This window comes from Oncorhynchus nerka, linkage group LG5 (assembly GCF_034236695.1).
Source record: "Oncorhynchus nerka isolate Pitt River linkage group LG5, Oner_Uvic_2.0, whole genome shotgun sequence".
Lineage (NCBI taxonomy): Eukaryota > Metazoa > Chordata > Actinopteri > Salmoniformes > Salmonidae > Oncorhynchus > Oncorhynchus nerka.
In genome coordinates, this window is record NC_088400.1 from 50,882,789 (window position 1) to 50,910,166 (window position 27,378).

General features: G+C 41.8%; 1 pseudogene; it reads right to left on the minus strand.

Annotated features, from left to right (window-relative positions):
* LOC115129952 (cholecystokinin receptor-like) overlaps positions 1-19,023 on the minus strand; it is a 33,351-nt pseudogene extending 14,328 nt beyond the window's left edge.
* Positions 19,024-27,378: the final 8,355 nt, after the last annotated feature.

Genomic DNA, 27,378 nt, shown 5'->3' on the forward strand with positions numbered 1-27,378 from the left:
GTGGCTTCTTCCTTGCTGAGCGGCCTTTCAGTTTATGTTGATATAAGACTCGTTTTACCTTGGATATAGATACCTTTGTTCCTGTTTCCTCCAGCATCTTCACAAGGTCATTTGCTGTTGTTCTGGGATTGATTTGCACTTTTCGCACCAAAGTATGTTCATCTCCAGGAGACAGAACGCGTCTCTTTCCTGAGTGGTGTGACGGCTGCGTAGTCCCATGGTGTTTATACTTGTGTACATTTGTTTGTACAGATAAACGTGGTACCTTCAGGCATTTGGAAATGGCTCACAAGGATGAACCAGATTTGTGGAGGTCTACAATTTTTTTTCTGAGGTCTTGGCAAATTTCTTATGATTTTCCCATGATGTCAAGCAAAGAGGCACTGCGTTTGAAGGTAGGCCTTGAAATACATCCACAGGTATACTTCCAATTTACTCAAATGACATAAATTAGCCTATTAGAAGCTTCTAAAGCCATGACATCATCTTCTGGAATTTTCCAAGCTGTTTAAAGGCACAGTCAACTTAGTGTATGTAAACTTCTGACCCACTGGAATTGTGATACAGTGATTTATAAGTGTAAAAATCTGCCTGTAAACAATTGTTGGAAAAATTACTTGTGTCATGCACAAAGTAGATGTCCTAACCGACTTGCCAAAACAATAGTTTATTAACAAGAAATGTGTGGAGTGTTGAAAAACAAGTTTACATTTTTTTGAATTTTATTGTACCTTTATTTAACTAGGCAAGTCAGTTATGAACAAATTCTTATTTTCAATGATGGCCTAGGAACAGTGGGTTAACTGCCTGTTCAGGGGTAAAACGACAGATTTGTGCCTTGTCAGCTCGAGGATTTGAACTTGAACTTGATTGTTTGAAGAAATGACAGTCTCTCTCAGAATGAATTTCTACGACAACACACATTCATGCTACACAAACATCGCAACTGCTGCTAACCAGACTCTTATTATGATTGCTAAATTATTCACAATTAAATACTTGCCCCCCAATCCCCCCTTCCCCAAAACACATGTTGGACTGTAAAATGTGTCGTTCTGTACTATACATTTAAAAAAAATATTTTACGGAGCCATTTACTTCATGTTCGTATTATTATATATTTTTAATTTCTTATTGTTGTTGCATTGTCAGGAAGGAATCTGCAAATAAGCATTTTCTTGGACAGTGTATAGCATGTTTATCCCTTACATGACAAATAAAATGTGAAATTTGAAACTTCCTCTCTCATTCTCTCTCACGTTCTCTCTCCCGTGTTCTCTCTCTCGTGTTCTCTCTCTCTCGTTCTCTGTCTGCCCCTCTCCCCCCTCTCTCTCACTCTCACTCCCTCTTACTCACTCTCCTCTCTTTTTTCTCTCTCTGACTCAGGGAGGCATTGTGGTCAATTGGGCTCAGCCTGATGAAAGACCAGCTCATCAGTAAGTCACACTCCTGCGGACATATGACAGTCCAACTGGCTCTGGCATGATGGGTTGTGTCCGCCCTGACCTAAATGAGCTACAGTTAATTCCCCTTTGGCTGTTGTTACGACTCCAAAACAGGATGTCACTAGGAAGAGACTTCTCAAACCACTGTTTAAAGATGATTGACTCCAGAACCTAATTATGCTCTGATATCTAGTAAGAATACTGAAAATATGTAATGCATTGCTTTCAGATCTATGTGACAGTTCCAGGCCAGTAATATCCAGCCTGTCTACAAAGCTGTTATTGCACCAAATCTCATAATGCCTGGATAAGTGTTGCCCATGTCAGTAACTACACCAATATAATATTGCAATCGGATGCTCGACTGCAATGTAGATTACATGCTATTCAATCATTGGTGAATTTGTGCAGTGCAACTGCTTTGCAGACCGTCTGGAACACAGCCACAATCTTACCCATGAAGTAGGTGACCGTTTTACACATGGCGGCTCCAAAGATGAAGTCCTCCAGCATGTTGGGGATGAGTGTGAAGGGCATGCAGAAGACAGCCATCATCAGGTCACTGACCGCCAGCGAAAGCAGGAAGGAGTTGGTGACCGTGCGCATGCGCTTGTTGACCGTCAGGACCACAATGATCAGAAGGTTGCCAAAGACGCTGAGCAGGAAGATGAGAGAGTAAAGCAGGATCCGCACAGAGTCCATATCTGAGAGAGGGAGAGAGAGAGAGAGAAGACAATGATCACATATTAAAACATATCAGTATTATATAATTTTATACGGAGCATAATCACAACACACCATAGTTGGAATATATTCTACATTCTATACATCTAGACAATCTGCTGGTCTGCAACTGAGCATCTATGACTGCAAGGACAGAGAGCTCCAAGGATGCCAGTGAAGTCGATGCTAGTCATTACACTGTCACGGACCCTGTGCTTGAAGCTGACAGCATGTGACGGGACAAGGTCACCATTGACTATCTGCTGAGCTGAGTGATTACAAGAGTAATGTCACCCCCAAAGTCAAGGGTTAATGTCTGCAGGATGCATACTCATACTTCAAATACTTATTGTTTGACAATGACTTATAGTTTATAAAACATACGAATGAGCTTGTTGAGAAACTTAGATTTAAAGTGGCCGTTTTATACAGAAACATATCTTGTTTCTCTCTAGTCAGCAGGAAGCAGATTGTGCAATCAACCTTTACAGTGCATTCAGAAAGTATTCAGCCCCTTTCACTTTTTCCACATTTTGTTCCGTTATTTAAAACATTCTCATCAATCTACACACAATAACCCATAATGACAAAGTCAAAACAGTTTTTTTTTTAAAGCTCAGGTGCATCTTGTTTCCATTGATCATCCTTGAGATGTTTCTATAACTTGATTGGATTACACCTGTGGTAAATTCAATTGTTTGGACATTATTTGAAAAAGCACAACCCTGTCTATATATGGTCCCACAGTTGACAGTGAATGTCAGACTAATAACCAAGCCAAGAGGTCGAAGGAATTGTTCGTAGAGCTCTGAGACAGGATTGCGTCGAGGCACAGTTCTGGGGAACAGTACCAAAACATTTCTGCAGCATTGAAGGTCCCCAAGAACACAGTGGCCTCCATTATTCTTTTAAGTGGAAGAAGTGTGGAACCACTAAGACTCGTCCTAGAGCTGGCCGCCCGGGCCAAACTGAGCAATCGGGAGAGAAGGCCCTTTTTGAATTATTTTTAAAATTATTTATTTATTTAAGGGTTGGAGAAGGGCCAAGAACCCGACGGTCACTCTCACAGAGCTCCAAAATTCCTCTATGGTGATGGGAGAACCTTCCAGAAGGACAACCATCTCTGCAGCACTCCACCAATCAGGCTTTTATGTGTGGCGCAGCAGGCCCTGCATCTCAGTGCAAGAGACGTCACTACAGTCCCTGGTTCGAATCCAGGCTGCATCACATCCGGCCGTGATTGGGAGCGCTGGACGCAGAATTGGCCCAGCGTCGTCCGTGTTTGGCTGGGGTAGGTTGTCATTGTAAATAGAATTTGTTCTTAACTGACTTGCCTAGTTATATAAAGGTTCAATTTAAAAAAAGATATACATATATAGGGTCGAGTGGCCAGACGGAAGCCACTTCCGGAGAAGCATGGGGGTGGCAGAATCATGCTGTGGGGATGTTTTTCAGCGTCAGGGACTGGGAGACTAGTCAGGATCGAGGGAAAGATGAACGCAGCAAAGTACAGAGAGATCCTTGATGAAAAGCTGTATCCAGAGTGCTCAGGACCTCAGAGTGGGGCAAAGGTTCACCTTCCAACAGGATAATGTCCCTAAGCACACAGACAAGACAACACAGGAGTGGCTTCGGGACAAGTCTATGAATGTCCTTGAATGGCCCAGCCAGTCTTGAACCCGATCTAACATCTCTGGACAGACCTGAAAATAGCTGTGCAGCGACGCTCCCCATCCAACCTGACAATGCTTGAGAGGAAATACAGAGAAGAATAGGAAAAACTCCACAAATACAGGCGTGCCAAGCTTGTAGCGCCATACCTGTAATCGCTGCCAAAGGTGCTCCAACAAAGTACTGAGTAAAGTGTCTGAATACTTATTTAAATGTGATATTTCTCTTTTTTATTATGCGATTTTGTGTGTAGATTGTTGAGAAGCGGGGGGGGGGAACAATTGAATCCATTTAAAAAAAAGGCTGTGACGTAACAAAATACTTTCCGCACGCACTGTATACCTGCTCTTGATTATTGTTATACAATTTAGTAAAGTGCAGCTGCCTCTACTCCTAAACCTTTGGATGCTGTTTTTCAGGGCACAATTCATTTTATCAAAGGAGACAGTTTGTTACTCATCAATTTATTCTTTACAAAAAGTTTGGCTGGACTGCTTTGAAATCATAGATCACATTATTATGCACTGTTTGTTTACAAAGCCACAAACTTCCGACTTACGTAACATTACCGTTAAGATTTAAAATTAAAATGCATTGGTTAACTCTGGAGACTCCATCGGTGGCTAGAAAGCTAGGTAAATCAGACTTTAGTTTCCTAGCACCTTAGGTGTGGGATTAATAAATAAATAAACAAATAACCTATCAGACTGGTCTGCGGTAAGGTCTGTGGCTGTGATGGGGGGAGCCACAGGGTTAATAGAACCGGTGTGTGTGGAAATGAAGGGTTACACCGTTACAGAATTGCTGCGTTAGTGCTGCCGCAGTTAATCAGTGTCTACCTGCTCTTATGCTCCCGAGCTGCTCCAAGTTGCTCTGGTGCCACGCCAGTAAGGCTTTCAGCACGGGCACTACACTCTCTCACCAATCAATAGACTTCTTTGCTAAAATCAAAGCTCCTCGACCATAATGCTCACAACAAATCGAAATGCCCCACTTGTGCTTGGAAATACCAATACTGCCCCGCTTTGCAATTCTGTTCATAAGAAATTCTTGGGGGAAAGTAGCAGGCAGCCTACACTAGTAGTGGTTTCAGGTTCTGTCCATATATCTTCAATTGTCATCAAGGCAAAGGATGGCTACTTTGAAGAATCTAAAATAAAAATATATTAATTTTTTTTAAACATTTTTTTGGTTACTACATGATTCCATTTGCATTATTTCATAGTTTTGATGTCTTCACTATTATTCTGTAATGTAGAAAATAGTAAGAATGAAAATAAAACTTTGATTGAATAGGTTTGTCAACTATTGACTGGTACTGCATATACTTTATATAAATATATACTGATCTACAGCCAGCCAGCCTAACAGCCCGCCAATAACAACATTTGACAATTAAGTTAATTGATGAAGTATTAAAAAATGTGCTGTAGCTTAACACACCGAAGAAAAAAACAACTATCTGTATAGTCTACTTTTTAACAAGATAAGTTAGAATAACCAGCAGTATTCAAGTGAATTGGTGTTGGAGCGATGCAAACCCTAGAGGGGCCAAGACTAACCCGAACATTTTTTGCTGTCTTATTGCTGGGGACTTTTAAAATGTCTGCTTGTTGTGCACCATGCCAAAAATGCATACAATTACCCATGAGGCTTGCTAAACACACAAAGAAAACCTGGCTACTCTATAATGAACTGAGCTGAATCTAGATACATTTTAAAAGGTCAAATAATGCAAAGTAATCTACACTTGACCGGTCCTGTTTAACGCAGTAGATAAGACCGTGGAGCTAGCAATGACATAAGCACGTATTTGATTCCTGATGGGGCCACATGTACTGAAATGCATTGTTGTACACTGCTGTAGGTTGCTTTGAATAAAAGCATCTGCTAAATGGTAGATATTATTATATGATGTACACTAGGCTGTACTGTATATCCAAACAATAGAAACAAAACCTTATTGATAACAGTGCATTCGGAAAGTATTCAGAGCCCGATCTAAATTCTCTGGACAGACCTGAAAATAGCTGTGCAGCAACGCTCCCCATTCAACCAACAGAGCTTGAGAGGAACTACAGAGAAGAATGGGAGAAACTCCACACATACAGGTGTGCCAAGCTTGTAGCGTCATAGCCAAGAAGACACGAGGCTGCCATCTACACCAAAGTTGCTTTATTTGAATAATTTTTTTCTAAAAACCTGTATTTGCTTTGTAATTATGGGGTATTATGTGTATTTTTTCCCATCCATTTTAGAATGAGGCTGAAACGTAATAAAATGTGGAAAAAGTCAAGTGGTCTGAATACTTTCAGAATGCATTGTATATTTGTAACGTAAACAGATCATGGTTATTTAATGTACGGAACAAATCCTGACTTCCAGTGCAGTAAAAATATAATTTTTCTGTGTTTTATTTATATTTCCACACTATGAGGTTGGAATAATACTGTGAAATTGAGAAAATTATCATAATGCACTTTTAGTGTAAAAGCTTTTTGAAAAGACAGCCTGAAAATGTCTGCTTGTTTTCCTGGTTGGGTTTTTTGGACTGCCTGGTGACATCAGCAAGTGGTATAAGTTAATTTACCAATAAGAAAGAGAGGTTTGTAAAAGTTAGTTTTCATGTTATACTTCCCTCCTATTAGGCTCTTCCAATTAGTCCCCTCTCTCAGACCACTCCCAGACAGTCCTAGCAACATTTTTGCATGAGAAATTGCATTTTTGCTGAGAAACTATTATTTTTGGGGACATTTTAATTTAACACAATCAAAGTAAGGTACTTACAGTTGATGTCGGAAATGTACATACACGTAGGTTTGAATCATTAAAACTTGTTTTTCAACCACTCCACACATTTCTTGTTAACAAACTATAGTTTTGGCAAGTTGGTTAGGACATCTACTTCATGCGTGACACAAGTAATTTTCCAACAATTGTTTACAGACAGATTATTTCACTTATATCACACACTATATCACAATTCAGGTGGGTCAGAAGTTTACATACACTAAGTTAACTGTGCCTTTAAACAGCTTGGAAAATTCCAGTAAATGATGTCACAAGCTTCTGATAGGCTAATTGACATCATTTGAGTCAATTGGAAGTGTACCTGTGGATGTATTTCAAGGCCTACCATCAACCTCAGTGCCTCTTTGCTTGACATCATGGGAAAATCCAAATAAATCAGCTAAGAAAAATGATTGTAGAGCCTGGTTCATCCTTGTGAGCAATTTCCAAACGCCTGAAGGTACCACGTTCATCTGTACAAACAATAGTACGCAAGTATTAACACCATGGGACCACACAGCCGTTATATCACTCAGGAAGGAGACCCAGTCTGTCACTTTGGCGAGAAAAGTGCAAATCAATCCCAGAACAGGGATTGAACCTTGTGAAGATACTGGAGGAAACAGGTACAAAAGTATCTATATCCACAGTAAAACAAAGTCCTATATCGACATAAACTGAAAGGCCACTCAGCAAGGAAAAAGCCACTGTTGCAAAACCACCATAAAAAAGCCAGACTACGGTTTGCAACTGCACATGGGGACAAAGATCATACTTTTTAGAGAAATTACCTCTGGTCTGATGAAACAAAAATAGAATTGTTTGGCCATAATGACCATCGTTATGTTTGGAGGAAAAAGGGGGAGACTTGCAACCCGAAGAACACCAACAGTGAAGAATGGGGTTGGCAGAATCATGTTGTGGGGATGCTTTGCTGCAGGAGGGACTGGTGCACTTCACAAAATAGATGGCATCAGGAGGGAGGGAAATTATGTGGATATATTGAAGCAACATCTCAAGATATCAGTCAGTAGGTTAAAGCTTGGTCGCAAATGGGTCTTCCAAGTGGACAATGACCCCACGCATACTTCCAAAGTTGTGGCAAAATGGCTTAGGGACAACAATGTCAAGGTGTTGGAATGGCCATCATAAAGCCCTGACCTCAACCCTATAGAAATTTTGTGGGCAGATCTGAAAAAGCATGTTCAAGCAAGGAGGCCTACAAACCTGACTCAGTTACACCAGCTCTGTCAGGAGGAATGGGCCAAAATTCACACAACTTATTGTGGGAAGCTTGTGGAAGGCTACCTGAAACATTTGACCCAGGTTAAACTATTTAAAGGTAATGCTACCAAATACTAATTGAGTGTATGTACACTTCTGACCCACTTGGAAAGTGATGAAAGAAATAAAAGCTGAAATAAATCACTCTATTATTCCATTTTTAAGAAGTGGTGATCACCTGCAAAGACAGGGAATTTTTACACTGATCGGTGACCTGGCAGTGTGGTGCCAGGACAAGCACCTCTCCAACGTCAGCAAGACAAAGGAGCTGATCGTGGGCAAAGGGAAACGGAGCGCCCTGCATGACCCCATCCAAAGGGCTGTAGTGGAGCAGGTCGAGAGCTTCAAATTCCTCTGTGTCCAAATAATTTTTATTTTATTTGACCTTTATTTAACTTATTCAATGACGGCCTAGGAACAGTGGGTTAACTGCCTGTTCAGGGGCAGAATGATAGATTTGTACCTTGTCAGCTCGGGGATATGAACTTGCAACCTTTCAGTTACTAGTCCAATGTTCTAACCACTAGGTTACCCTGCCACCCCATCATTAAGATATTATCATGGTCCACACACACCAACACAGTCGTGAAGAAGGCATGGCAATGCCTCTTCCCCCTTAGAAGGCTGAAAAGATGATTCATGGGTCCTCAGATCCTCAAAAAGTTATACAGCCACACCATTGAGAGCATCTTGACTGGCTGAATCACTGGTTGGTATGGCAACTGCTTGAGATCTGACCGAAAGGCTCTACAGAGGGTTTTGCGCATGGACCTCTTTTACCAGGCGGTGTGAGAGGAAGGCCCCAAAAATTGTCTGACTCCAGCCACTCATGTCATAAACTGTTCTATCTGCTGTCGCACTGCAAGCGGTACCGATGCACCAAGTCTGGAACCAAAAGGACCCTGAAGAGCTTCTACCCCCCCAGCCATATTACTGATAGTTAGCTATATGTTAACTATCTGCAATGACCATTTTTGCACTAACTATTTTGACTCATCATATTTGCTGCTGCTACAGTTTATTATCTATCTTGTTGCCTAGTCACTTTTTCCCTAACTATATGTGTCATATTTGAGATCGGATTTAATTATTGGGAGCTGTTGTATGAAGGAGATGTGGGCTGAGAGGAGGATTTAGTCAGTTATCAGATAAGTGGTTATCTGTCCAGCAAATTCCCCAATCACATTAAATCTATCAGGCGAAAACCATGATCATCTATGCTCACTGGATACCTGAAACTCACTTGGTCCCAGCCTTTCTAAGCCACCTCCAGTAGAGAGCAAGCGGCGTCTGTATCACTTGCTTGATACATAAAGCCCCTGATACAAGGTCTTCTAGGCATTATTATGGTGCAGTACAACGCTACTCTCTCTCCCCCCATATATGGTGCCCGAGGGGGACTTGAATAAATGTTGACAGTATCATATCAGCTTCATAACACAGTCTTTTCTAAACCATGCAGAAGGACAGTGTCAGCTCCGAAAATGACTCCCTTTCAATTAAATCAATGGAAATCCATGTCATCTCCTTATCTGTGCATTAGATCAGTGGTCGGAGTCATATGAAGTGTCTCAGAGGCGCAGCCCTCCCTTATCCATGTTAAGCTCATTCATTGTGATTGAAAATTCAAACTGAGCCTAACTGACCCAGTTGCCTGTTTAGAGTAAAGACATGCATCTGATTCATTGTTCCCTATAGCAATCGAGTGGCTTCTTTCTATCACCAAAATGCTGTAAGATGAACATAACGCTTCTGACAGCCTTTATGATATCAAAAATGACAACTGTAATGATAGTGACACTGACAGCTAAACTCGATGATTGTGATGGAAGCAAGATTATTATAGTTTTGTGTGTTATATATATATATATATATATATATTCATTTTATTTATATTAGTTCAACATTTTTGATTTTACATTTAGTTAAGTTTCAGTTCGTTTTCAGATGCATTTGACTAGTTTTATAAAAATATCTATATTTCATTTTTAGATGATTTAGTTCTCTCAGCTGTTCTGGTCACATTGTTACGACGTTGTAGCAGCATGTGAGTCGTACCCATGCACATGTGCAGATACTCTGTGTGACTGTGTGAAAGCAAAGTCTTGCATTGTGCTCATTTCAACGGCTGCGTTCGAGCGGATCCCTTTTGTCAAGTTGGGGACCATCATTGGTCACCGCTTTTCATTGTGTGTTGAATTCTGGGGATGAAAACTGTAGGACTTGATTAGTAATAAAGATGGATTGGATTTACAGTATGTAGCGCTTTTCTACCAACTGAGGTACTCAAAGAGCTTACATTGTAATGGGTAAACAGGGGCGGCAGGGTAGCCTAGTGGTTAGAGCGTTGGACTAGTAACCGGAAAGTTGCAAGTTCAAACCCCTGAGCTGACAAGGTATAAATCTGTCGTTCTGCCCCTGAACAGGCAGTTAACCCACTGTTCCTAGGCCGTCATTGAAAATAAGAATTTGTTCTTAACTGACTTGCCTTGTTAAATAAAGGTAAAATTAAAAAACTCACCTCATCCACCACCAATGTGCAGCACCCACGTCTGTGATGTACGCCATTCATTTTTGTGCCAGAACGCTCACCACACATCAGCTATCAGGTGGAGAGGTGAGGAGTGATATATGCATTGTAGGAATGAGGGGGGTGATTAGATGGCCATGATGGAATTGGACAAGGTTGGGAATTTACCCATGACACTGGGGTTAACACCTGTACTCTTACGATAAGTGCCATGGGATTTTTAATGGCCACAGAGAGTCAGGACACCCGTTTAACATCCCATCTGAAAGATGGCACCTTACGCAGGGCAATGTCCCCTTGTACCTACATGTCAACTGCATGAACTTTACAAGAATCCTGTAATCAAAGTTCCTTACGTTTTGACTGCAGTGGACTGCAAGCTTCTGCAGTTGCCCCTCACCAACTTCATCCTGCAGCCTTTGCATGCATTGTGGGAGTATCTATTGTCAACAAAACATTAGGGTGTTTTGTTTGACTAACGCAAACGTGACCAAAGACATGACTCAAACAGGAACCAATTTTCCAAGGTGTATATGTACAAGAGTGGATATACAAATAAATGTGATATTTGAGGCTCTCACTAAGTGATTGTATAATATTATATTATGATTTTAGTTTGTGAGTGTGTGATATGAGGCATCGATACATGTTAATTTCGACATTATAAAGAAAACATTTTATAAATAATGGCAACACGGCCATGTTAATCTGAGCCCTGCTGTTGGAAAACCACATTAGTGTCCGACTTTCGGCTGTCACAGATGCACCTCCTCCGACTTCATTCCTCAACTTTCATCTACAGTCACTTTCTTTAGCCTTACCCCTCAAACACTCCCAATAACTGCGGTGCTGCTTGTGGCAATGTCATTGCGCCGAGTCTACCTTAAAATCAGGGTTAATCAAATTAGGGGTCAAAACACCATGTGGAGTCGCCTGATTTGAAAATTGGTTCCCAAGTGAAAATGTGTGCTTGGTTCATAGAACCAGGGTTACATCAGTAACCTCTGGTTGCCACAGTAACCTCTGGTTGCAGTTGTAATAGCCTAATAAACTGTATGCTTTCCCAAGTAGTTGTGGGAAGACCACACACAATATCATCACGTGACTCAAAGTTTACTTCGATATGATGGTTATTATATCAATATTTACACATAAAGGAGTTTCCACAGCCAATTTGTGCATTGTTAATTTTATAGACACAAAAAATCCCACCATTTCAAATTAACAAATTATCTGTCGGCATTTATAAAATTGTACTGAAACTTCATGTTTCTATCACAGCTGTCATGATTTTAGTTTATACTGCCTAAAATTACTTGCATTAAAACTGTGGATGGAAATGTGGTTAGTAATGTTATTTTCTACACAGGATCATACATCATGATCTTTTGAACTTCCCAATACCTTTCTGATGCATTTCAGTCATTTCAAACCATACTGTCTTCAGATTGAAATACTGTCAAAAATACTGTCAGACTGATATTATACATCATAACTCATGAATGGTCTTTATTTTATTTTTGTTAGTTTTGGAGTCAAAAATAATAGTTTCATTATAGTTTTAGTTTTTTAAACAGGTTTGTTAAAAGTACACTCTTAGAAGTAAAGTTGCCTGGAAGAATATTGGCCACACTGGCGGAACCTTTCCAGTTGAAAAAGGTTTCTTGAGGAACCCCTCTGAGAAGGGTATTTGAGGAAACCCTGTGTAAAGGTTCAAACCGGAACCTTTTGTGATGGAGGAGTTCAATGTTGAACCGTTTTAATATAGAGGATGTGGCTTTAAGATAGTTATTTTTGGTTCCCTGTTAGCGTAAATGTCACTTATGTTAAATGTGTACACTGCAACAACAAAATAATCCTTGAATATTTATGCAATTATTCAAATATAATATTAACATTGCTGAACATTACATCCAGTAATAAAGTGGTAACTAAACCAACTTCGGGATTTTCATAGGCTCCCGAGGAACTCAGAAACCTCTTTTAGCTTCATTGACGCTACAAAACTGTCAGTGTTCAACCTTGATGACAATATAACAGAAAAGATATACATGAATGATGTTTACTCTAACGGGTGGCACAAAAAAAGATATATATTAAAGCAACGCCCCTAATAAGCCAAGCCTCCACTCCATGGTTCTTCCAGGGACCTGTTGCTACATTGAACCATTAGGTTCCTCCAAGAAACCCTCAACCAACCGAGGGTGCAAATATGAAACATTGAATAGCAATTGTTCCTTGAGGAACTCCAGGGGTTCCTTGATAATCTCAAGGGTTCCTCAAGTCACTTCTTATTCTAAGAGAGTAGATTCAGCTAAATTACTTTGTGATGAGCAGCACTGCTGATATTGAGATGAGCGAGATGCAAGACTTCGCTCTCACACAGCCACACACAGTATCTCCACATGTGCATGGGTTCACTTCACACCATCACAGTGTAATAGCCACAGGGCCTAAACAGCAGAGAAGTTTAGCCTAGCAGTTACATGTTTTTATTTCAGTTTACTGAATTCCACACAAGGACATGGGGGGGACAGAGGAATATATATATATACAATGTGATTAGGGAATTAAACCATGTGTGTGGGGAACAAGCCAAAACAAATGAAAAAATGAAAAATGGAGCGGCGATGGCTAGAAGGCCGGTGACGTCGACCACCGAATGCCGCCCGAACAAGGAGAGGAGCCGACTTTGGTGGAACTTGTGACACTGTCTCAGAGACAGCCAAGTCAGCTAAAATCCTTTTAGCCATGGAGTCTGCAGATGAAGTCTACATTAGGTATGTCAGGGCTGTATGTGTGTGTGTGTGCGCGCGCTTGTTTCCGTACATGTGAATAAATGTGTATTTAATTGAATAATATAATTTGAATGTGTTGAGATCGATGTGGTTGGGGTATCAATAGAAAACAGTTTGAGATTCTTCAACGTGGCCACCCTTTGCATTAATGAAAGCTCTTGGTGTTCTCTCTACCAAATTCATGAGGTAGTCACCTGGAATGCATTTCAATCAAACAAGTGTGCCTTGTTAAAAGTTAATTTGTGGAATTTCTTTCTTTCTTAATGTGTTTGAGCCAATCAGTTGTGTTGTGACAAACTTCCGGCGCCGACAGAGATGGCCGCCTCGCTTCGCGTTCCTAGGAAACTATGCAGTTTTATGTTTTTTTACGTGTTATTTCTTACATTAGTACCCCAGGTCATCTTGGGTTTCATTACATACAGTCGAGAAGAACTACTGAATATAAGATCAGCATCAACTCACCATCAGTACGACCAAGAATATGTTTTCCGCGACGCGGATCCTGTGTTCTGCCTTACAAACAGGTCAACGGAATTGATTCCATGCAGCGACCCCAAAAAACGACTCCGAAAAAGAGGGAAAAGAGGCGGTCTTCTGGTCAGACTACGGAGACGGGCACACCGTGCACCACTCCCTAGCATTCTTCTTGCCAATGTCCAGTCTCTTGACAACAAGGTTGATGAAATCCGAGCAAGGGTAGCATTCCAGAGGGACATCAGAGACTGTAACGTTCTTTGCTTCACGGAAACTTGGCTCACTGGAGAGACGCTATCCGGGGCGGTGCAGCCAACGGGTTTCTCCACGCATCGCGCCGACAGAAACAAACATCTTTCTGGTAAGAAGAGTGGCGGGGGTGTATGCCTCATGACTAACGAGACATGGTGTGATGAAAGAAACATACAGGAACTCAAATCCTTCTGTTCACCTGATTTAGAATTCCTCACAATCAAATGTAGACCGCATTATCTACCAAGAGAATTCTCTTCGATTATAATCACAGCCGTATATATCCCCCCCAAGCAGACACATCGTTGGCTCTGAACGAACTTTATTTAACTCTTTGCAAACTGGAAACCATTTATCCGGAGGCTGCATTCATTGTAGCTGGGGATTTTAACAAGACTCCCTAAATTTTATCAGCATATCGATTGCGCAACCAGGGGTGGTAAAACCTTGGATCATTGTTACTCTAACTTCCGCGACGCATATAAGGCCCTGCCCCGCCCCCCTTTCGGAAAAGCTGACCACGACTCCATTTTGTTGATCCCTGCCTACAGACAGAAACTTAAACAAGAGGCTCCCACGCTAAGGTCTGTCCAACGCTGGTCCGACCAAGCTGACTCCACACTCCAAGACTGCTTCCATCACGTGGACTGGGACATGTTTCGTATTGCGTCAGATAACAATATTGACGAATACGCTGATTCGGTGTGCGAGTTCATTAGAACGTGCGTTGAAGATGTCGTTCCCATAGCAACGATTAAAACATTCCCTAACCAGAAACCGTGGATTGATGGCAGCATTCGCGTGAAACTGAAAGCGCGAACCACTGCTTTTAATCAGGGCAAGGTGTCTGGTAACATGGCCGAATACAAACAGTGCAGCTATTCCCTCCGCAAGGCTATCAAACAAGCTAAGCGTCAGTACAGAGACAAAGTAGAATCTCAATTCAACGGCTCAGACACAAGAGGCATGTGGCAGGGTCTACAGTCAATCACGGACTACAAGAAGAAAACCAGCCCAGTCACGGACCAGGATGTCTTGCTCCCAGGCAGACTAAATAACTTTTTTGAGGACTTTGAGGACAATACAGTGCCACTGACACGGCCTGCAACGAAAACATGCGGTCTCTCCTTCACTGCAGCCGAGGTGAGTAAGACATTTAAACGTGTTAACCCTCGCAAGGCTGCAGGCCCAGACGGCATCCCCAGCCGCGCCCTCAGAGCATGCGCAGACCAGCTGGCCGGTGTGTTTACGAACATATTCAATCAATCCCTATACCAGTCTGCTGTTCCCACATGCTTCAAGAGGGCCACCATTGTTCCTGTTCCCAAGAAAGCTAAGGTAACTGAGCTAAACGACTACCGCCCCGTAGCACTCACTTCCGTCATCATGAAGTGCTTTGAGAGACTAGTCAAGGACCATATCACCTCCACCCTACCTGACACCCTAGACCCACTCCAATTTGCTTACCGCCCAAATAGGTCCACAGACGATGCAATCTCAACCACACTGCACACTGCCCTAACCCATCTGGACAAGAGGAATACCTATGTGAGAATGCTGTTCATCGACTACAGCTCGACATTCAACACCATAGTACCCTCCAAGCTCGTCATCAAGCTCGAGACCCTGGGTCTCGACCACGCCCTGTGCAACTGGGTACTGGACTTCCTGACGGGCCGCCCCCAGGTGGTGAGGGTAGGCAACAACATCTCCTCCCCGCTGATCCTCAACACGGGGGCCCCACAAGGGTGCGTTCTGAGCCCTCTCCTGTACTCCCTGTTCACCCACGACTGCGTGGCCACGCACGCCTCCAACTCAATCATCAAGTTTGCGGTCGACACAACAAGTGGTAGGCTTGATTACCAACAACGACGAGACGGCCTACAGGGAGGAGGTGAGGGCCCTCGGAGTGTGGTGTCAGGAAAATAACCTCACACTCAACGTCAACAAAACTAAGGAGATGATTGTGGACTTCAGGAAACAGCAGAGGGAACACCCCCCTATCCACATCGATGGAACAGTAGTGGAGAGGGTAGCATGTTTTAAGTTCCTCGGCATACACATCACAGACAAACTGAATTGGTCCACTCACACAGACAGCATCGTGAAGAAGTCGCAGCAGCGCCTCTTCAACCTCAGGAGGCTGAAGAAATTCGGCTTGTCACCAAAAGCACTCACAAACTTCTACAGATGCACAATCGAGAGCATCCTGGCGGGCTGTATCACCGCCTGGTACGGCAACTGCTCCGCCCTCAACCGTAAGGCTCTCCAGAGGGTAGTGAGGTCTGCACAACGCATCACCGGGGGCAAACTACCTGCCCTCCAGGACACCTACACCACCCGATGTTACAGGAAGGCCATAAAGATCATCAAGGACATCAACCACCCGAGCCACTGCCTGTTCACCCCGTTATCATCCAGAAGGCGAGGTCAGTACAGGTGCATCAAAGCTGGGACCGAGAGACTGAAAAACAGCTTCTATCTCAAGGCCATCAGACTGTTAAACAGCCACCACTAACATTGAGTGGCTGCTGCCAACACACTGACATTGACACTGACTCAACTCCAGCCACTTTAATAATGGGAATTGATGGTAAATGATGTATATATATCACTAGCCACTTTAAACAATGCTACCTTATATAATGTTACTTACCCTACATTATTCATCTCATATGCATACGTATATACTGTACTCTATATCATCGACTGCATCCTTATGTAATACATGTATCACTAGCCACTTTAACTATGCCACTTTGTTTACATACTCATCTCATATGTATATACTGTACTCGATACCATCTACTGTATGCTGCCCTATACCATCACTCATTCATATATCCTTATGTACATATTCTTTATCCCCTTACACTGTGTATAAGACAGTAGTTTTGGAATTGTTAGTTAGATTACTTGTTGGTTATTACTGCATTGTCGGAACTAGAAGCACAAGCATTTCGCTACACTCGCATTAACATCTGCTAACCATGTGTATGTGACAAATACAATTTGATTTGATTTAATTTGATTTGATTTAGGGGTGGTATACAGAAGATGGACCTATTTGGTAAAACACCAAGTACATATTATGGTAAAAATAGACAGAAGGGAAATGACAGTCCATCATTACTTTAAAATCAATGTCAGTCAATGTAGAACATTTCTTCAAGTGAAGCTGCAAAAACCAGCAAGCACTATGATGAAACTGGCTCTCATGAGGACAGCCACAGGGAAGGAAGACCCAGAGTTACCTCAGCTGCAGAGCACAAGTTCTATAGAGTTACCAGCCTCAGAAATTGCAGCCCAAACAAATGTTTCACAGAGTTCAAGTAACAGACACATCTCAACATCAACTGTTCAGAGGAGACTGTGTGAATCAGGCCTTCATGGTCGAATTGCTGCAAAGAAACAACTACTACAGGAGTAGGTGAATGGATGATCTCCACATGTTTGGTTCCCACCGTGAAGCAAGGTGGAGGAGGTGTGATGGTGCTTTACTGGTGACACTGTCTACAATTTTTTTTTTGAATTCAAGGCACAGTTAATTAACCAGCATGGCTACGACATCATTCTGCAGCGATACGCCATCCCATCTGGTTTGCATTTAGTGGGACTATCATTTGTTTTTCATCACACCTCCAAGAAGGACCGTGATGGAGTGCTACATCAGATGACCTGGCCTCCACAATCACCCGACCTCAACCAAATTAATTAAGATGGTTTGGGATGAGTTGGACCGCAGAGTGAATGAAAAGCAGCCAACAAGTGCTCAGCATATGTGGGAACTCCTTCAAGACTGATGGAAAAGCATTCCAGAGGAATCTGGTTGAGAGAATGCCAAGAGTGTGCAAAGCTGTCATCAAGGCAAAGGATGGCCACTTTGAATAATCTCAAATATAAAATATATTTTTACTTGTTTAACCCTTTTTTGGTTATTACATGATTCCATATGTGTTATTTCATAGTTTTGATTTATTCACTATCATTTTACAATGTAGAAAGTAGTAAACATTTTGGAAAACCCTTGAATGAGTAGGCGTGTCCAAGCTTTTGACTAGTACTGTATATAAACAGTTTTTTGTGCTAGTTACCCCACTTGCGTAAGTGAATAACTAGATTTGTGTGGTGCTGACTGGTAAAACACTTCAGGAGGGTGTCACCTGTGCTAGCAAGGCAGAGCACCTGAGTTTGTGCAAGGCATGCCCCAAATCGGGAGGAAGTGGTAATCTCTAGGCAAGCAAAATGATGTCGTTTACATATGCAATGTCATTTTGTTTTCCAAAATTTGATTTATTTAATTAAAATAATATACCTAGATTTTAGCTTTTAAGAGTCAATTAACACACTAATCTTCAGGGGTCATTTTGCAATATATCTAAATCTTACCAAACATAACTTTTTTTCAGTCAAAAAATATACAATTCCCTTAAGGTGAATATACATTTCCTCCAAGTTACCCTATTGTTCAATGTGGGGTGAACAACCTGCATTTCTCACTTAATTAAATCCTATGCTGCTGTGACAAACGATGCCAATCGCAACCCATCATATCATTTAATGTAGGAATTAATCTCATGTAATTAATTTAATGATAGGAAAAGGTTTCAAGAACCTCAAAAGAACTGAGATTGTTATAGAGAATCTTTAGGAATCTTCCAGTATTACCTTTTTGACGCACGGATGGGGCTTTTGTGATGATAGACGCATTGCTACAGGTGGTATTGGTAACTTCTTTGCTCATATTTCCAGATGCATGCACGGATGAATTGCTCTGCAGGCGTGGCAGACAGTCCAGGAATGTTGACAAAGAAGTGTCATTAGAAGTTTGTAAAGCCATGTTTTTTCTCTGTTCTTCAAACTATTACAATTAATCAAATCAATATATTTTCATCCTTATCAGTTGTATCTCTATGAAATAATTATACAGTTGTGGAGAGCATCACAAAAATGCCCATGGTAGCAAATCTGGTCCAGAGGATTATTTCCAATTTACACTCCTGTCGTTTTGACAATGAATTGTTCTGTCGTATATGTCAATCCACTGACAGTCCGCAGAAAGATGCAGATTCGTGTGTAGAGTCAACGAGAGCACACTGGCATCATTGTTGCGCGGAGACTGGGGAGATTTTCTGGCATGTAGAGAGAATGCATCACTTTATAAACACACGTTGGGGAGGGGTGTTTGGGATGAGGGGCAATGCAGTTACTTAACTGCAGCACAGTAATATATACTGTAGCTTGACACTGCCTCCCAGTGGAAGATATAACACCTTAGCCTAGTGGTCACCAGCCTTTTCTCAACATCACTTTCTGAGTCCAAAAGCAAGCCGAGATCTTCCATTCAGATAAAAAAAAGCATTTCTTAAAAAAACTTAAAAACAGTAGCAATGAGGTTTGTGCAGTAGGCTATAGGCACAATATATTTTCATGGCATATTGCCTATGCTTAAATTGCCCTGCCAAATAATATTTCAAAATTGGAGGTGATCACACTGATAATAGATCATTTGTTGTATTTCTTGTGAGGCAAAGCTGAGTGAGCATAATAATTAGCTTTTAAAATGTTACTGGACTGATGGTCTGCATCTGATTGTCAGTCTGAGGGGAGGGAGGGAGCAGTGGTGAGGCTGCCACTCATCCAACTCACCATCCCTCTGCTCTCCCTACCTTTGTTGAGAAAAGGGGACACAGTCTTCCAGCTGAAGGCAAAACTCAAGCTGCACTGCATTAATTCAGCCTCATGCACCAAATCATATTGTTCCTCCTATAAACAGAGACAGGGAAATATTCCTTGATATTAAAAAAGACACAAGCCGCTAATAATAATAATGCAAGCTTATCTAACTAAGCACTTTTCTATACTCATTCACTGCAGCTGCAGTGCTGGTTGTAACGTGAGTGGAAGTAGGTAGAACGCGCATTTTATGGCTTATAAAAGTGTTGAACAAATTGTTGACAGTGCTGAATAACAACTTAAACATTAACTTACTTACATAAACAGCAGCTTTTTGCTGTCTCTCTCTAGTCATGGTTTTAAAAGTTTTGAAATATTACAGTATCGAGGCTTCTTTTTAAGCTGCCGTACAGTAAGTAGCAGAGAGAATAGTCTATGACTAGGGTGGCTGGAGTCTTTTACAATTGTGACTCACCACTTGGATTCGGTCTCATGTAGTAAAATGTGAAATTGTGTTTTTTTATACATTGGATAAAAGTAGAGACTCAGAGCTACAAAATGGTATATCATACACTGCATTTGAGGAACAATATGGAAAGTAATTTTGCTTTGAAACTTGATCAACCTGTAAACTCACTTTTGAGAAAATCGCATTTGAATGTTTTGGTATCTAGTGAAGAGCTCTTCTTTGTCTACAACTATTCAGTATCGTTCACACCCTCTTAAGCTTTAGCCCCACCCATCTCATTTCGCTCTTGGAGTGCACACTTGATGCTCTGACCGATGATTTGTTTACCTTTGGATAACAAGAAAACAGCCTAATCAGCTCTGCTGGCAACAATTACGTATTTTTTCAGACGTTTACTGACACCAACCATATTCAAGGGGTGTTGTACACACGTCACGTAACGTTAGCTAACGAGCCAGCCAGCTAACGTTAGCTAGTTAAACAACAATGAATAATGTGCCAACAATGCCTAACATTAGGCTCTAATTAGAAAAGCAAACAGCTCTGGGAAACGAATAGTAATGTCCGCTAGGTAGCCAGCCAGCTAATGTTAGCTAGCTAGCTAACAGTACACTTTAGCTTAAGACATATAGGTAGCTAAGCTAAACAATGAACTTAGCTAGGTAAAGAACGTTGAAGATCACACACATCACGTAACGTTAGATAACGAGCCAGCCAGCTAACGTTCGCTAGTTAAACATCAATGATCAAAGTGCCAACAATGCCTAACATTAGGCTCTAACTCGAAAAGCAAATGGCTCTGGGAAACAAATAATAATGTCAGCTAGGGAGCCAGCCAGCTCACGTTATCTAGCTAGCTAACAGTACACTTGCTTGAAATGAAACCACTTTCTGTCAAAATTAGAAACATGTAATATCTGAAAATGTAGCTAGCTAACACTAGACAATCTTACCCTTGCATGATGGATGAGTCTCCCTGTCATGAGCGCCATACCATGGTTGCCATAATTGTAATCCGGAGACAGGTGTTTTCTCCATCTCTTTAGCTATCATACTCTAATTCCACTGATTTCAAAACTTGATCCTCCAGAAAGTGTAGAGCAACACTTATGCAGCTCCAGTACACAATAAAAAAAAATGTAAAGCCGTGTTCGACAGGATTAATATTATTATTTCTTATTCTTATCTGCATATTTTTAAATTGCATTGTTGGTTAATAGCTCGTAAGTAAGCATTTCATTCTAAGGTCTACACCTGTTGTATTCGGCGCATGTGAATAATACAATTAGATTTTATTTTATTACCAACACAGACTGAGGAGCTCATATAGACAGCAGCCTTCATAAAACGCAATTAGATAAAGAAAATATTTTTTTACGTTCAAAACGCTCTCCTGTGATGTCATGACTTGCAACATATGCTTAGTTTCCTGAATCGGGTCACACTTTTTAGGGCCTTCCTGACACCGCCTGGAATAGAGGTCCTGGATGGCAGGAAGCTTGGCCCCAGTGATCTACTGGGTAGTGTGCACTACCGTCTGTAGTGCCTTGCGGTCGGAGGCTGAGCAGTTGCCATACCAGGCAGTGATGCAACCTGTCAGGATGCTCTCGATGGTGCAGCTCTAGAAACGTTTGAGGATCTGAGGACCCATGCCAAATCTTTTCAGTCTCCTGAGGTGGAATAGGTTTTGTTGTGCCCTCTTCACGACTGTCTTGGTGTGCTTGGACCATGTTAGTTTGTTTTGATGTGGACGCCAAGGAACTTGAAGCTCTCAACCTGCGACTAGCTCTTCAGCTCCGTCGATGAGAATGGGGGCGTGCTTGGTCCTCCTTTTCCTGTAGTCCACAATCACCCTTTGTTTTGATCACGTTGAGGGAACGGTTGTTGTCCTGGCACCACATCGCCAGGTCTTTGACCTCCTCCCTATAGGCTGTCTCATCATTGTCGGTGATCAGGCCTACCACTGTTGTCATCGGCAAACTTAATGATGGTGTTGGAGTCGTGCCTGGCCGTGCAGTCAGGGAGTACAGGAGGGGACTGAGAACACACCTCTGAGGGGACCCAGCATGGATGTGTTGTTACCTACCCTTACCACCTGGGGGCGGCCCATCAGGAAGTCCTGGATCCAGTCGCAGAGGGAATTGTTTAGTCCCAGAGTCCTTAGCTTTGTGATGATCTTTAAGGAAACTATGGTGTTGAACGCTGAGCTGTAGTCATTGAATAGCATTCTCACATTCTCTCAGGTGTTCCCTTTGTCCATTTTTGAAAGGGCAGTGTGGAGATCAATAGAGATTGCATAATCTGTGCATCTGTTGGGGTGGTATGTAAATTGAAGTGGGTCTAGGGCAGGCCTGGGCAACTCCTGTCCTCGGGGGCCTGATTGGTGTTACACTTTTGTTCCAGCCCTAGCTAACACACCTGACTCCAATAATCGACTAATCATGATCTTCAGTTAAAACTGCAATTTGTTTAAAATCAGCTGTGTTTGCTATAGATGGGGAAAAAGTGTGACACCAATCAGGCCCCAGAGGACTAGAATTTTCCAGGCCTGGTCTAGGGTTTCTGGGATAATGGTGTTGATGTGAGCCATGACCAGCCTTTCAAAGCACTTCATGACTACAGACGTAAGTGCTATGGGTCGGTAGTCATTTAGGCAGGTTACCTTGGTGTTCTTGGGCACAGGGACTATGTTGGTCTGCTTGAAACATGTTGGTATTACAGACTCAGACAGGGAGAGGTTGAAAATGTCAGTGAAGACACATGCCAGTTGGTCAGTGCGAGTTCGGAGTACATGTCCTGGTAATCCGTCTGGCCCTGCGTCCTTGTGAATGTTAACCTGTTGAAAGATCTTACTCACATCGGCTACGGAGAGCGTGATCACACAGTCATCCAAAACAGCTGATGCTCTAATGCAAGTTTCAGTGCCTCGAAGACAGCATAGAAGTGATTTAGCTCATCTGGTAGGCTTGTGTCACTGGGCAGCTCTAGTCTGTGCTTCCCTTTCTGGTCTGTAATAGTTTGCAAGCCCTGCCACATTCGACGAGCATCGGAGCCGGTGTAGTACAATTCGATCTTAGTCCTGTATTGACACTTTCCGTCGGAGGTCATAGTGGAATTTCTTATTAGCTTCTGGGTTAGATTCCCTCTACTTGAAAGCGGCAGCTGTACCCTTTAGCTCAGTGCGGATGTTGCCTGCAATTCATGGCTTCTGGTGACGTACAGTCACTGTGGGGATGACGTCATCGATACACTTATTGATGAAGCCATTGACTGATGTGATGTACTCCTCAATGCCATAGGAAGAATCCCAGAACATGTTTCAGTCTGTGCTAGCAAAACAGTCCTGTAGCTTAGCATCTGCTTCATCTGACCACTTTTTTATTGACAGAGTCATTGGTGCTTCCTGCTTTAATTTTTGCTTATAAGCAGGAATCAGGAGGATAGAAGTGTGGTCAGATTTGCCAAATGGAGGGCGAGGGAGAGCTTTGTACACATCTCTGTATGTGGAATAAAGGTGGTCTAGTTTTTTTCCCCTCTGGATGCACGTTTAACATGCTGGTAGAAATGAGGTAAAACTGATTTAAGTTTCCTTGCATTAAAGTCCCCGGCCACTAGGAGCGCAGCCTCTGGATGAGCAATTTCCTGTTTGTTCATGGCCGTATAAAGATCATTGAGTGTGGTCTTAGTGCCTGCATCGGTTTGTGGTGGTAACTAAACAGCTACGAAAAATATAGATGAAAACTCTCTAGGTTGATCGTGTGGTCTAAAGCTTATCATGAGATACTCTACCCCAGGCAAGCAAAACCTTGAGACTTCCTTAGATATCATGCACCAGCTGTTGTTTACAAATATACATAGACCGCCACCCATTGTCTTACCAGAGGCTGCTGTTCTATCCTGCCAATACAGTGTATAACCCACCAACTGTATCTTTTTCATGTCGTCGTTCAGATACAACTCGCTGAAACTTAGGATATTACAGTTTTTAATGTCTCGTTGGTAGGATATACATACTTGTAGTTCATCCCCTTTTTCCAGCGACTGTACGTTGGCCAATAGTACCGATGGCAAAGGCAGATTAGCCACTCGTCGCCGGATCGTCACCAGGAACCCCGATCTCCTTCCGCGAAACCTCAGTCTCTTTCTCCTGCGAATGACGGGCATGAGGGCCTGTTCAGGTGTCTGGAGTTAATCCCTCTTGTCCGACACATTACAGGAAAATTATTTGTCCAGTTCAAGGTGAGTAATCGCTGTTCTCAGGTCCACAGAAACTCTTTCTGGTCATAAGAGTCGGTAGCAGCAACATTATGTACAAAATAAGTTACAAACAATGCGAAAAAACGAAATAGCATGGTTGGTTAAGAGCCCATAAAATGAATAGAACAGCTCAGCTTTCTCCATTGAGACAGTTTCTGTTCCTCGTTCTAGGTCGGGCAAAACTTAACAAGGCGGTGTTCGCTATAACAATCTCACTGGAATAAAGAACTCCATTCCTGTCATTATTGAAAGAGAATTTGAAAATATCTCACATATCAAAAGAGGACCACTTAATGTTAGATCCTTCACTTCCAAGGCAGTCTTAGTCAATGAACTAATCACTAATCATAACCTGACTGGAACATGGCTCAAGACTGATGAATACACTGTGTTAAATAAGGCCTCTCTTCCAGGTTTACTAGTGATCATATCTCCCTCACATCCCACAAAGGTGGAGGTGTTGCTAACATTTATGAAAGCAAATATCAATTTACAAACAAAAGACTGCGTTTTTGTCTTTTGAGCTTCTAGTCATACAATCTATACAGCCTGCTCAATCACTTTTTATAGCTACTGTTTACAGGCCTGCTGGGCCATATTCAGCCTCCTGGGCCGTATACAGCGTCTCTTACTGAATTCCCTGAATTCCTATTGAACCTCGTAGTCATGGCAGGTAATATCCTACTTTTTGGTGACTTCAATATTCACATGGAAAAGTCCATAGACTCACTCCAAAAGGCTTTCAAAGCCATTATCAACTCAGTAGGTTTTGTCCAACCTGTCTCCGGACCTACTTATTGCCACAATCATACTCTGGATCTAGTTTTGTCCAGTGGAATAAATATTATGGCTCTAAAGGTTTTTCCTCCTGGACTATCGGACCACCATATTTAACGTCTGCAATAGCAACCAATAATCTGCTCAGTCCCCAAGCAAGGATTATCAAAAGCCGCACTATCTCAGACAACCCATAGATTCCTAGATTCCCTTTCAGACTCCCTCCACCTCCAAGGGCTGTGAGAGGAATTACAAGAATATGTTATAATACTGATATTGCATCAAATGGTTGTTTTGTGCATCATGGTGGCATGATGGAATCCATAATACCCTGGATGTAGTCGCACCTCTGAAAACCAAAAAACTTTGTCAATAGAAATTTGCTCCCTGGTATACAGAAAATTGGAACGGAAGTGGCGTTCCACCAAATTGGAAGTCTTCCGACTAGTTTGGAAAGACAGCAACGTACAGTATCGCTGCTGCTTTTCCAGCCTGAATAAAAACAATCAAAAATTTATATTTTACTGTCGCAAAGATACTTCTTCGACAAAGAGATAATTATCATTAGAAATAAAATGATGGACTCCTCTTTGAATATTCGTATTTCTCAAACTCAGTTGTCCTGAGTCTGCACAGAACTGCCAGGACCTAGGATCAATTGAGACAAGTTTTTTTCACCTCTCATCACATTCACAAAAATAACAATGGCCTCTAAACCTTCCAGCTGTCTATTCCAACAAAACTACTGAAAGAGCTATTTCCTAAGCTGACTAAAATTGGCAGTAATAAATCCTCTCCTTAAATGTGTAAAAACAATCAGCCTGTATCGAATCTCCCATTCCTCTCAAAATTGTTTGAAAAAGCTGTTGTGCAGCAACTCACTGCCTTCCTGAAGACAAATAATGTATCCAAAAGTGTTAGACCCCCTCAAAGTATAGAGACTGCACTCGTGAATGGCGTCCTTGTGCTCTTATAGGCTGACCACACCGCTCGCGTCGCGTGTGTGAGCAAAATACATTTAGAAATCTGTTATTCAATTATTGCACCCACACTGATCGCACGCGCCAACGAGCGTCTGCGTTTCCAAGGATTAAAATATAATTTTAATTTCTGACGCAGATCTCAATGCTGCAAGTCCTGCCTCTCCCCACGTGGGTGATTGAAAGACGAACTGTTGCCAGTTATTGTGTTAATACTATGAAAGTTAAAGTTAAAAGATGAAAATGCCTGGAAGGAGGAGAGATGAATAGAAACGATTCGGTTTACAGTTTTTATGTGTGGATTAATTGTTGGAGTAGAGGACCTTGTGCATTTCAGGTAAAATAACAGCCTAATGTTTATATCCCAGGACAAATTAGCTTGCAACAGCAAGCTAGCTAGCTAAATTTCCATAAATGTTTAATGCTTTTCGACCTGTCCCAAATTTATGTCATTGGTTCAGAGGTTGTTTTCATATTTTAACCTGCGTGTCGTGATCGCGTTTTGTGTAGGGGGACAAAATAAATTCATACATGATGGCGCCATCGATGCCGCTTTTGACACCATCTGTGGATGGTTTGTTCTCTGACAAATCAATGGTAGGTTTTGGTGTTCCTCTAGGTTCCGTTTTAAGATCACTATTGTTTTCACTATATATTTTACCTCTTGGTGATGTCATTCGGAAACACAATGTCAACTTTCACTGCTATGCAGATAACACACAGATTTAGATGAAACATAGTGATGGCAAAAAAATTGCAGACCCTGGAAACCTGTGTTTCAGACATAAGGATGTGGATGGAGGCACATTTTTTACTTTTAAACTCGGTCAAAACAGAGATGATAGTTCTAGGTCGCAAGATATAATCAGACAATTGATCTGACAATTAAACTTGATGGTTGTACAGTTGTCTAAAATAACACATGGAAGTACCTCGGTGTTACTCTGGACCCTGATATCTCTTTAGACGAACATACAGTATGAAGAATATTTCTAGGGCAGCTTTTTTCCATCTTTCCACCAATAATTATGTAGAAAATCTAATCCACTCTTTTTTCACTTCTAGATTAGTCTACTACAATGCTCTACTCTCCGGCTACCTGGATCAAGCACTAAATACACTTAAATTAGTGCTAAATACGGCTGATGGAATATTGACTAGAACCAAAAAAATCTATCATATTACTCCAGTGCTAGCCTCTCTACACTGCCTTCCTGTTAAGGCTAGGAATGATTTCAATGTTTCATTGCTA